The sequence below is a fragment of the Berghia stephanieae genome, chromosome 13, assembly GCF_034508935.2.
Source record: "Berghia stephanieae isolate SIO BIC M18660-M18661 chromosome 13, UCSD_Bste_1.3, whole genome shotgun sequence".
NCBI classification, from domain to species: Eukaryota; Metazoa; Mollusca; class Gastropoda; order Nudibranchia; family Aeolidiidae; genus Berghia; species Berghia stephanieae.
The window spans coordinates 6,995,522-7,005,704 of record NC_088372.1 but is presented as its reverse complement, the minus strand read 5'-3'; the positions used below and the strand labels follow the sequence as shown (position 1 = coordinate 7,005,704).

The window sequence follows — 10,183 nt, the reverse complement described above, 5'->3', positions numbered from 1 at the left end:
AGATAGATAGATAGATAGATAGATATGATAGATAGATAGATAGATAGATAGATAGATAGGTCGATAGATGGATAGGTAGATAGATAGATAGATAGATAGATAGATAGATAGATAGATGGATAGATAGATAGATAGATAGATAGATAGATAGATAGATAGATACATAGATAGATTGATTGATTGATGGATAAATAGATAAATAAATAGATATCTAGATAGATAAGTAGATAGATAGAAGGATAGAGAGAGAGAGAGAAAGAGGGAGAGAGAGGGACAGAGACAGAGAGAGACAGAGTTAGAGATAAATGATAGATAGAGAATAAAATAGAGAGAGATAAATATATAGATATAGAGATAGAAAAAAAGTTATATATATATATATATATATATATATATATATATATATATATATATATATAGATAGATAGATAGATAGATATATAGATAGATAGATAGATAGATAGATAGATAGATAGATAGATAGATAGAAAGAAAGATAGACAGATAGATATATAGATAGATATTGATTCGTGTTTGATACAAATATGGTACGAAAAGTGCTCGACATCTAACATGACAATGGAGCGAATTATTATTTTAATATTTACCACAATGTTTGAGTCAGTCTACAGCGATGTTTCAGGCCTAATCAGCCATCGTCAGAAAAATATGTAGGACTAAAGGAAAATAATTTCAAAACAAGATACAACCTCCTCACCTCAACATTTAGAAACACTAACAAAAAAAAGCATCCACAAAACTCAGCGAACATATTTGGAAATTAAAAGACAACAAACTAGACCACAACATTTCATGGAAAATTGTATCTTAAGCAACAGGATAGACACCAACATCAAAACAATGTAGCCTATGCCTGGAAGAGAAATACACTATAATCAAACACCCTCATGAAGCCACACTCAACACGAAAAATGAGATGTACAATACGTGTCCATATCGCCGGAAGTTGTTATTAATCAACTACAAACCGGAACCACTTCCACAAACAACAACAGTCAACAAACCAAACTCATGTAACACACAGTCCTGACGATGACTGATTAGGCCTGAAACATCGATGTAGACTGACTCCAACATTGTGGTAAATATTAAAATAATAGATAGATAGATAGATAAATAGATAGATAGATAGATAGATAGATAGATAGATAGATAGATAGATAGATAGATAGATATATAGATAGATAGATGGATAGGTCGATAGATGGATAGGTAGATAGATAGATAGATAGATAATCGAGATAGAAAGATGGATCGATAGATAGATTGATAAATAGATGGATTTGTGACATACAGAAAAAGAGATTTAGAGAAAGATCTATAAGATGTTAGATAGATAGATTGAGAGTTAAATATGTAGACAGATAGATAGATAAACAGATAAATGGAAAATAATGTAAACTTATTATGGATACCTATATCGATAGATAGATAGATAGATAGATAGATAGATAGATAGATAGATAGATAGATAGATAGACAGATAGATTGATAGATAGATAGATAGATAGATAGATAGATAGACAGATAGATAGATAGATAGATAGATAGATAGATAGATAGATAGATAGATAGATAGATAGATAGATAGATAGATGGATAGATAAATAGATAGATAGATAGATAGATAGATGGATGGATGGATAGATAGATAGATAGATAGATAGATAGATAGATAGATAGATAGATAGATAGATAGATAGATAGATAGATAGATAGATAGATAGATGGATGGATAGATCGATGGGTAGATAAATAGATTGGTAGATAATTAGATACATACATAGACAGACAGATGGAATAATATCAAGATACATAGGGAAATCGATAATCTGATAGTTGGATAGGGAGATATATACATTAAATAGATCTACTATAAAATAGATTAATTGCTAAAAGCGATTTATTTTCATTATTATTACTAACCGTGAGTCCGACGTTCATGTACCTCGGCTTGTAAGTGTCTGTTCAGTGGTCAGGACGTACTTTTATAATCGTTTGTCACCTTGACTTTTCTTTGGCAAACAACGGTAAAGTGGGTGTAAACTCGTTGAGAGAGCGTGGAAAATTCGACCAAAGAATAAATATATGTGACCCAACGTCTCAAAACGTTATTATGTCGGGAGGAACCAGATGCTAAAAAGTCAAATTAAAATTAAAAATTGAGCTTTATACAGAGGAATATCCACTAAATGTGCTCAAAGCGCTTTACAAGGGGTCCCTGGTCAACAGAAACATTTAACATGTAGGACGGGACATGACGCCTGTTAGGCGATATTACAATTTTTCTGACAAAGACAACGCTGTTTACGGCCAGGTACTCATTTTACACCTGAGTACGCTGAGAGAATGTGAGGAAAGAGCATTTGACAAGGACTCAATAACTATGCGCCGAGCGCGAGGTTCGAACCCAGAACCTTCTGATCCGAACGCGAGTGTCATACCACAAGACCACATAGCCGCACAAATTAAAGCTGAACTGGTCAAAAAATATGAATTACTGGTGTTTAGCAACGTGAAATATAATATCCATTCTCCTCAATAAAGATTATGAACGCAACTTAAGTCTGATATTTCTGGCCACAAATTTAATTTTGAGCATCCCGACTTAATACCGTTTTAAGGGCGAATGGTCACACATATTGGATCGTACGCCTAACCTCTCGGACTGTTTCTTGCACTTTTATTATTTGGAGATGTCTCCACTTACTCCCAGTGCTTCTTATTTCAATAACACCGTATATAATATTTCAAGCATCAAGTTAACCCTCTCCAGTGAAAGCGGCTTGAGACACTGCAAAACCAAATTGATTTTCTCTCTGTAAGGTGGCGTCCAATCAAGGGACGCTACTCTTCCGCTAATCTCATTCCCTATAGGTGTTTAAAACGATTCCAAATAAAACAGTAAGAAATATACAAGAAAGACAATCGAAATAAATCATCAGCCAGTCTACTGGGGAGGGATTGATTGTCGAACCTCCTGATTGCCGTTTATACTTGCTACGATTACACAACAGAGTGGTCGACCAATAGGTTAGGCGTATAAAATTATATAATAAAATTCCCTTTATTCATCCCCAAGGGGAAATTTGTTTTTAGGGTCTATTCCAAGGGAAGACTGGAATAACCCAGGCGTCAGCCGCAGAGCAGAGCCCCAAAGTGAGCTAGGGCGGGGTGACTTGCTCAAGGCCACACAGCGCAGCGGCTGGTGATTGAACTCGGTACCTCTCGTGTAGGAAGCAAAGACCGTACCACAGAGCCACGCTGGTAGAGTATCTCATTGGTTTGGATTATATTAATCAGACATTGAACAGAAAAGGAAAAGAACGAAGTCCAGAGCAGCTCCATTTCTTTTTTAATATTGAAAATCTCAAAGCACTAAAGGAACGAGCAGGCTATATGATAAATAGATGCATTTCAAATTTCATAAAAAAGGATACGCTTTTATTCTCGTCGGAGAAATACTTCAAAAGGGCGTCCGCCACTGTTCCGATAGTTTAGAGCCAGTTACTAAGTTACCATGCGTCATTTCATTACGAGGGAAGTGACGTTACGACCGTTGAAGCGCATTACACCACAAAGTGGTCAACCGACAGTCAGGACTTTTAAAAGTATAGATATATTATTTACAATGGTATGCATATCTCGTGTGAACCATTGCTTTGGATCGGATTTTTAAAAAAACAATGAACAGAAAAGGAAAAAAAAACGAAGTCAAAAGCAGCTCCATTTTTATTTTTAAAATATCAAAGCACTAAAGTATTGAGTAGGCTATATGATAAATAGATGCATTTCAAATTTCATAAAAAAGTACAATCTACAATTTTCATTAACAAGATTGTTTATAACATGAGAGTTATGTAGTAAAACTGAACCAGACATTTATTTGACAGGGTATAGAAATATATAAATCGATATAGCTTGTCAATGAAATTATACAGTGGAACATATAATGTATCGAATGATAGAAAATTATCTAAAGTTTTTTTTTTCTGTTAAGCATTCCTGTCTATTTCTGTCACCGTTTTTAACCCTCTCCTTACCAACTATAGGAAAATCGTCACATTCGTTACGATACAACCAACATTTTTCTTTTTCAAATTTATTTTGTACATCATAAAATTTAAAGGAAAGTGTGTTGCAGAGCATGTTTTGCTAAAGAAATTATATAGTCTATTGCTTTTGTGTTTGAGTGATAAAAAATATATTTTTGTGTTAGTTGGGTGCGAAGTTTGGGGGAAAATCCTGAAAATGGCTGGTAAGGAGAGAGTTAAAGAAATGGCTTTGCAAATTTAATTGTGGTAACTCTTTCTTTTTCTCCGTTATAATTGTCATTCTTCTTACGTTCCAAACATTCAAAGTTTGATTGAAGACAACGTTATTAGAACAAGCAGTTCTTTTGGTATTGAATTGTTAACTCACTCAATCCTAGAGATTTTGCATCTTTTCAAAATGGGAAAAAGTAAATTAAAAATGTCCATGTACATAGATATTTTATTCAACTATCTTTAACGTATAAATACTATAAACATTACCTTTGAGACTACGCCTATGATTTGTCTTAGAAAAATGTAATAAATAGGGATGGAGTGGTAAAAGTAACCCGGGTATACTACGAATATAGTCGGTGTTAGGGTTGAGGGAGTTAAGAAATGATAAAATAAAACAGGAATGGAGAATTAAAACCAAAGAAATAATGATTTGAGAATTGTATATCTGCTGGTATGTTTTATATGAATTTGTAAAATTACATGTCGCTAAGTTATTGATTTGGTTATGTTACACTAACACATCATCATCATCATCATCATCATCATCATCATCATCATCATCATCATCACCATCATCAGCATCATCATCACCATCATCATCATCATCATCATCATCATAGTCATCATGATCATCATGATCATCATCATCATCATCATCATCATCATCATCATCATCATCATCATCATCATCATCATCAACATCATCATCATCACCATCATCATGATCATCATCATCATCATCATCATCATCATCATCATCATCATCATCATCATCATCATCATCATCATCGTCATCATCATCATCCTCACCTTAGCATTTTCATCAACATCATCATCAGCAGCAACAAACGTATTTATTTTTAGAGCATATATACGATTTACATAACATTGAGTAAATTAAACAAGACCTTTTGCATCTGTGAAAGTATTTTCATAAGCATTTCAATAATAATTCTGTTCTTTTCAGGAGTTGGTCGTTTTTCGGACGTGAAGCAATCTGCGATATTTTTCTCAAAGATTGCGTAGGACGCGATCCCTGCAGTGAAGTTATAATACGTAACGTCTGCATATCCTGGCTTGAGTGGTACAATGAAGTTGTGAATCAGAGTACAATCCTTATGATTGAAATAGTTTATTATGTGATGCTTGGGATCCTGTGGGGAAATCAAGGTTTTTTGTGTTTTAGTTTTACAAGAAATAAAAATAATTAGTGTAAAGGAATGGGTTAAAATCAGCAACAAAATTATTTATTATTAGATCATATTTAAGATTTACATATTATTGAGTAAATTAAACAAGACCTTTTGTACAAGAAATAAAAATAATCAGTCAAAAGGAATGGACGTTTTTTTTAATGTGTGAAACCAGATTGTGGTGAGTGTTTGGGTTTGCCTCATTGTCAATCAAATTCAAAAAATGATTGACATAAACAACGTCATAATTTCATCTTTCTTTCGTCTTGATTATTCGGTAAAGTGAATGTACACTCATTGAGGGAGCGTGGAAAATTCGACCATAGAAGAAATATACTATGTGACCCAACGTCTCAAAACAGCATTATGTCGGGATGAACCAGATGCTAAAAAGTAAAATTGAAATTAAAAATTGAGTTTTATATAGAGCAATATCCATCCACTAAATGTGCTCAAAGCGCTTTACAAGGGGTCCCTGGTCAACAGCAACATTAGTAGTAGCGTATGACTACACCTCCAGATTATGTTTGTCGATCCATGATGTCAGGTCATCTCCGGCTTCAAAGTTGTTTCGTACCCCCCTTCTAATTTTATTACTGGGCATTGCAGGACCAGATGAACGATGGTTTGACGTGCCCCTTTGCAATATTTGCAGATTGGTGAGTCAATGAGTCTCCATCGATAGAGGCTTTCTTTACTGCGGCCATGGTTGGTTCTAAGTCGGTTCGCGGTGACCCAGTGTTTTCTTTTTGCTGTTTTATAGTCAGGAAGGCGCAGATTGGGGTTGGTAATGTATTGTCCATTTTTGGCAGGTTTGATTGCCATTCATTGGCCCAGACAGTGGTGATGTCAAGGTTTTCTATTCCGGATTTGTGGAAGGGTCTTCTGGACTTAAGTCGATTTGTTTGTGAGGCGTCTTTTACTATTTTTGCCAGGGGGGTATTTATTGCCAATATTGAGTGGGCCTTGTTTAGCTCTTTTGATTTGACAGTGCTCTTCTTAGGTGTGGAGGGGCTATTGCGCTGGGAGCCATTGTGTTGGTGTGGTTTTTATACAGCCGCCTATCACTCGCATGGTGTCTCTTAATTTGGTGTCATGTTTGTTTGTATGTGAGCTCCTTGTCCATACTGGAGCACAATACTCAGCCGCACTATAGCAGAGTCCAAGCGCTGTTGTACTCAATACTGTTTGGGATGCTCCCCATGATGTGCCAGCAACTTTTCTGAGAAGGCAGTTTCGTTTACCGACTTTATTTGCACAGTACCCTTGATGTTTTCTGTACGTTAGTTGTCTGTCTAAAGTGACTCCAAGATATTTGGGATTATCTTCGTTTGGTAGTATTGTGTTACCGACTTTTACTTGGAGGGGTTTATTTGCCATTTGGTTGTTCACGTGGAAAATTGTGGCCACTGATTTGGTGGTGTTCATTCTTAAGTACCATTTATCAAAGTAACTTTTGAGGGTTGAGGTGTCATGGCTCAGTTCGTTTTCAATTTCTTTCCAGTTTTTTGATTGGCAAGTGAGAGCCAAGTTGGTGTGATCTTGTTTTTGGCATGTCACTGATGTAAACATTAAATAATGTTGGTGCAATGACTGAGCCCTGTGGTACACCATTTCTTATTTTATAGGCTTTACTTTTGTTTGCCCCTAGAAGTACATGGAAGTGTCTAGTGCTGGTCATATATGAAAGAATCTTTAATATTTTCCTACAGGGGATGACTTTTGATAGTTTATACATTAGTCCTGTTGTCCAGACAGTGTCAAATGCAGCGGAAAGGTCTATCAGTACTGCTCCAGTTTTTAGTCCCTTCTCGAATCCAGATTTTATGTGTGTTGTTAATACAAGGACTTGTTCTGTTGTTCCTCTGTTTGGCCTGAAACCTGCTTGTTCGACAGGTATGATTGGGTCGATGTATGGGGTGATTCTTGTTAGAATATTTCTTTCTAAAAGTTTATATAGGCAGCAGAGGAGGGAGATGGGTCTGTACCTGGATGGTTCTGTTGCGGGTTTGCCAGGTTTTAGTTTTGCAATCACTTTGGCGTGTTTCCAGATTTTTGGGTAGGTGCCCTTTTCTATGATAACACTCATTGTCTCTACTAGCTACCGAATTCCCGCTGGACGCAGATGGGTTATCATATCAGGGTATATTCCATCAATACCAGCAGCCTTACCGTTTTTTACATGTTTGATGGCCTGTTCTATTTCTTGGCATGTCACGGGAATGGATAAGAAAATACCAGTATTGGGTTGAGTAGTTAGCATTTTCTGGTATTCTTTGTTGATAAATTTTTCAACTTTTTTATTTGGCTTGTGTTGTCCACGTTTCTTGATTTCTTTGGCAATAGCATCTACCTTGATAGGTGCAGCGCTTTTTGATTGGGGTGGAGTTGGATCAAGTTTTTTAATGGTTTGCCATGCGTGTCTGCTTGAATGGCTCATGTTTAAGCCTTCTACCACTTCTATCCATCTATTTCTTCGGTTCTCTTCAAGTGATTGTAATAGTTCTTCAGCTGTGCTTTGATCCTGTGTTCTTTCATATTCTTCCAGGAGATGCTGACTCTGTTCTGACCAGCACGGTATATAGCGCTTTCTGAAGCCCCTTTGGATTATTTCTTTTTGCACATTTTAGAATTAATTTTGTGAACCTGTGTATATTTTCTTGTTTAGGTTCTATTCTTTTACAGGTCTTGTCTATTTCGTTTGAGAATTTCTGCCAGTTGGCTTTTCTGAAATTCCATCGAGGAGTTGGTAGGGAATTCATCATTGGCAATTTAATGCCTGTTGTGAGGATGATGGGGCAATGTTGGCTATGGGGGAAATTGTTTAGTACTTCTCTTGTTGTTGAGGATAGTGGGAGGTTTGAGTCTTTGGATACAAATGAGAGGTCAGGTGTTGTTTCACTCTGCCATCTGGCTAACCTGAAGGTTCCCTTTCTTTTTGGGTTGTAGATTAATTTTAGGTTACATCGGTTTGCCCATTCGCTTAGTTCATTTCCTGATTCATCATTGTTTTTATATCCCCATTCATTATGGTGACTGTTAAAGTCGCCTGTCAGTATGGCTGGATGGTTGATGGGTGTTTTTGGTGGGTTAGTCCACTTGGTGTTAGGCGGTTTATAGATGTTTGATATTTCTGTATCACAAAATTTGATTGTACATCTCTGTGTACCACTTTGCTCTTTATGGCCACCTAGGTCTGTTGTTTGATCTGGGGCTCTTGCATAAGTGATTATTCTATACTTTGGGTGGCTTTGCCTATTGATTACAGAATAGCCGCCGATATTATAGCGTGAGGGGGGTGAGTTGTCATCTAGATGTGTTTCTTGGAGAAGTGCTATAGCAATATCTTGTTCGTCAAGTAGTTTGGCCAGATATTCACATTTTGCCATTGATATTCCCTCGACGTTGAGGTGTAGGATTTTGATTTTAGCTCCTATAGTTATATAGTTCTCTTTGTCAACCTTATTTGGTTGGCTGTGATTGGGATTGGGGGTGGGAGAGCGGACCTTTTTATCCTGGGCGACGTCCGAGCCAGTATGATAATATCCTCTTGGTTTCTTCATCATGATTAAGGAGGTGTGGGTCCAGGAGAGGGCAGGCCCTGTCTGGACGCCGGGTTTGCAACGCAATGTTGCAGTAGAGTTGCCAGAATATAGCTAATTGTAGATATAGACTGCCTACGGGTCTCCAGCTCCGAATTTTTCCTCATGGTTGTTTCCCGAAATCTCTCCCTTGAAAGAGTATTCCGCGAGACAGCGGAGGTCAGTTGTGACCACACTATTTATTAGGGATAGCTCCCTGAGGCCTGTCTGGGCACCAGTGCGTATTCCACACGCCGGTGGGTCATGCATGCCCTAGACTTTAAGGGGGTCTAACCCCGAGCACACAATCGCATTGCTGCGTCAGCTACTCCCAGCCAAGAGGCCAGGTTCCCCAGGGATGCGGGACGAGGACCCGTATTGTGCACTTGAAGATGTAACCAATGTCCACTCGTACAACAGCGGTGTCCCGAGACGACTGCTGCTGATGCTGTAAAGAGCAGAAAGCCGACGATTCTAGGCCACACCGACCACCCACCCCCAACAGCAACATTTAACATGTAGGACGGGACATGACGCCTGTAAGGCGATATTACAATTTTTCGGACAAAGACAACGCTGTTAACGACCAGGTACTCATCTTACACCTGAGTACGGTGAGAATATGTGAGTAAAGAGCTTTTTTCAAGGACACAACTATGCGCCGAGCTCGAGGCTCGAACCCAGGACCTTCCGGTCCGAAAGCGAGTGTTATACCTAATAGACCACATAGCCGCATTCGCCTTGATTATTCCAAACAGTGTGCTTTATTCACAAATGTTAAAACCAAACACGTCCACATCATTTGTATTATATTACTACTTCATTTAAATTTAAACTTTGATTCCTTTCGAAAAATTGTGTTTAGTTATTCGAACTTTCATCAGCGATAATTGGATTATATATAATGTTGATACCAAATCGTACTTTTATATAGAATAGATTACTTTTGATCGCTCTTACTCCTAGCAGCTATGTTTCAGTTTGACGCCGTGAAGCATTGCTTTCAGGAAGGCATCATCAGAAAAGGCAGTATTTTTACTGACCGACCTGTTATGATTGATAAAATAAAACAACAAGGAAAACAAATCAACACCAAACAAAAGGTTAGAGTTGCGTA

At 37.3% G+C, this 10,183-nt stretch overlaps 1 protein-coding gene across 2 annotated transcripts in view; it reads right to left on the bottom strand.

The window, feature by feature from the left end:
- Positions 1-2,017, bottom strand: part of LOC144958683 (uncharacterized) — a 12,577-nt gene extending 10,560 nt beyond the window's left edge. Inside the window, exon 1 of one of the 2 annotated variants that reach the window (XR_013642493.1) lies at positions 1,948-1,977. The gene's annotated coding sequence lies outside the window, so the exon portion shown is untranslated. Of the gene's footprint in view, positions 1-1,947 lie in introns of both variants that reach the window. The other variant, XM_078890818.1, reaches the window with a different exon arrangement.
- Positions 2,018-10,183: the final 8,166 nt, after the last annotated feature.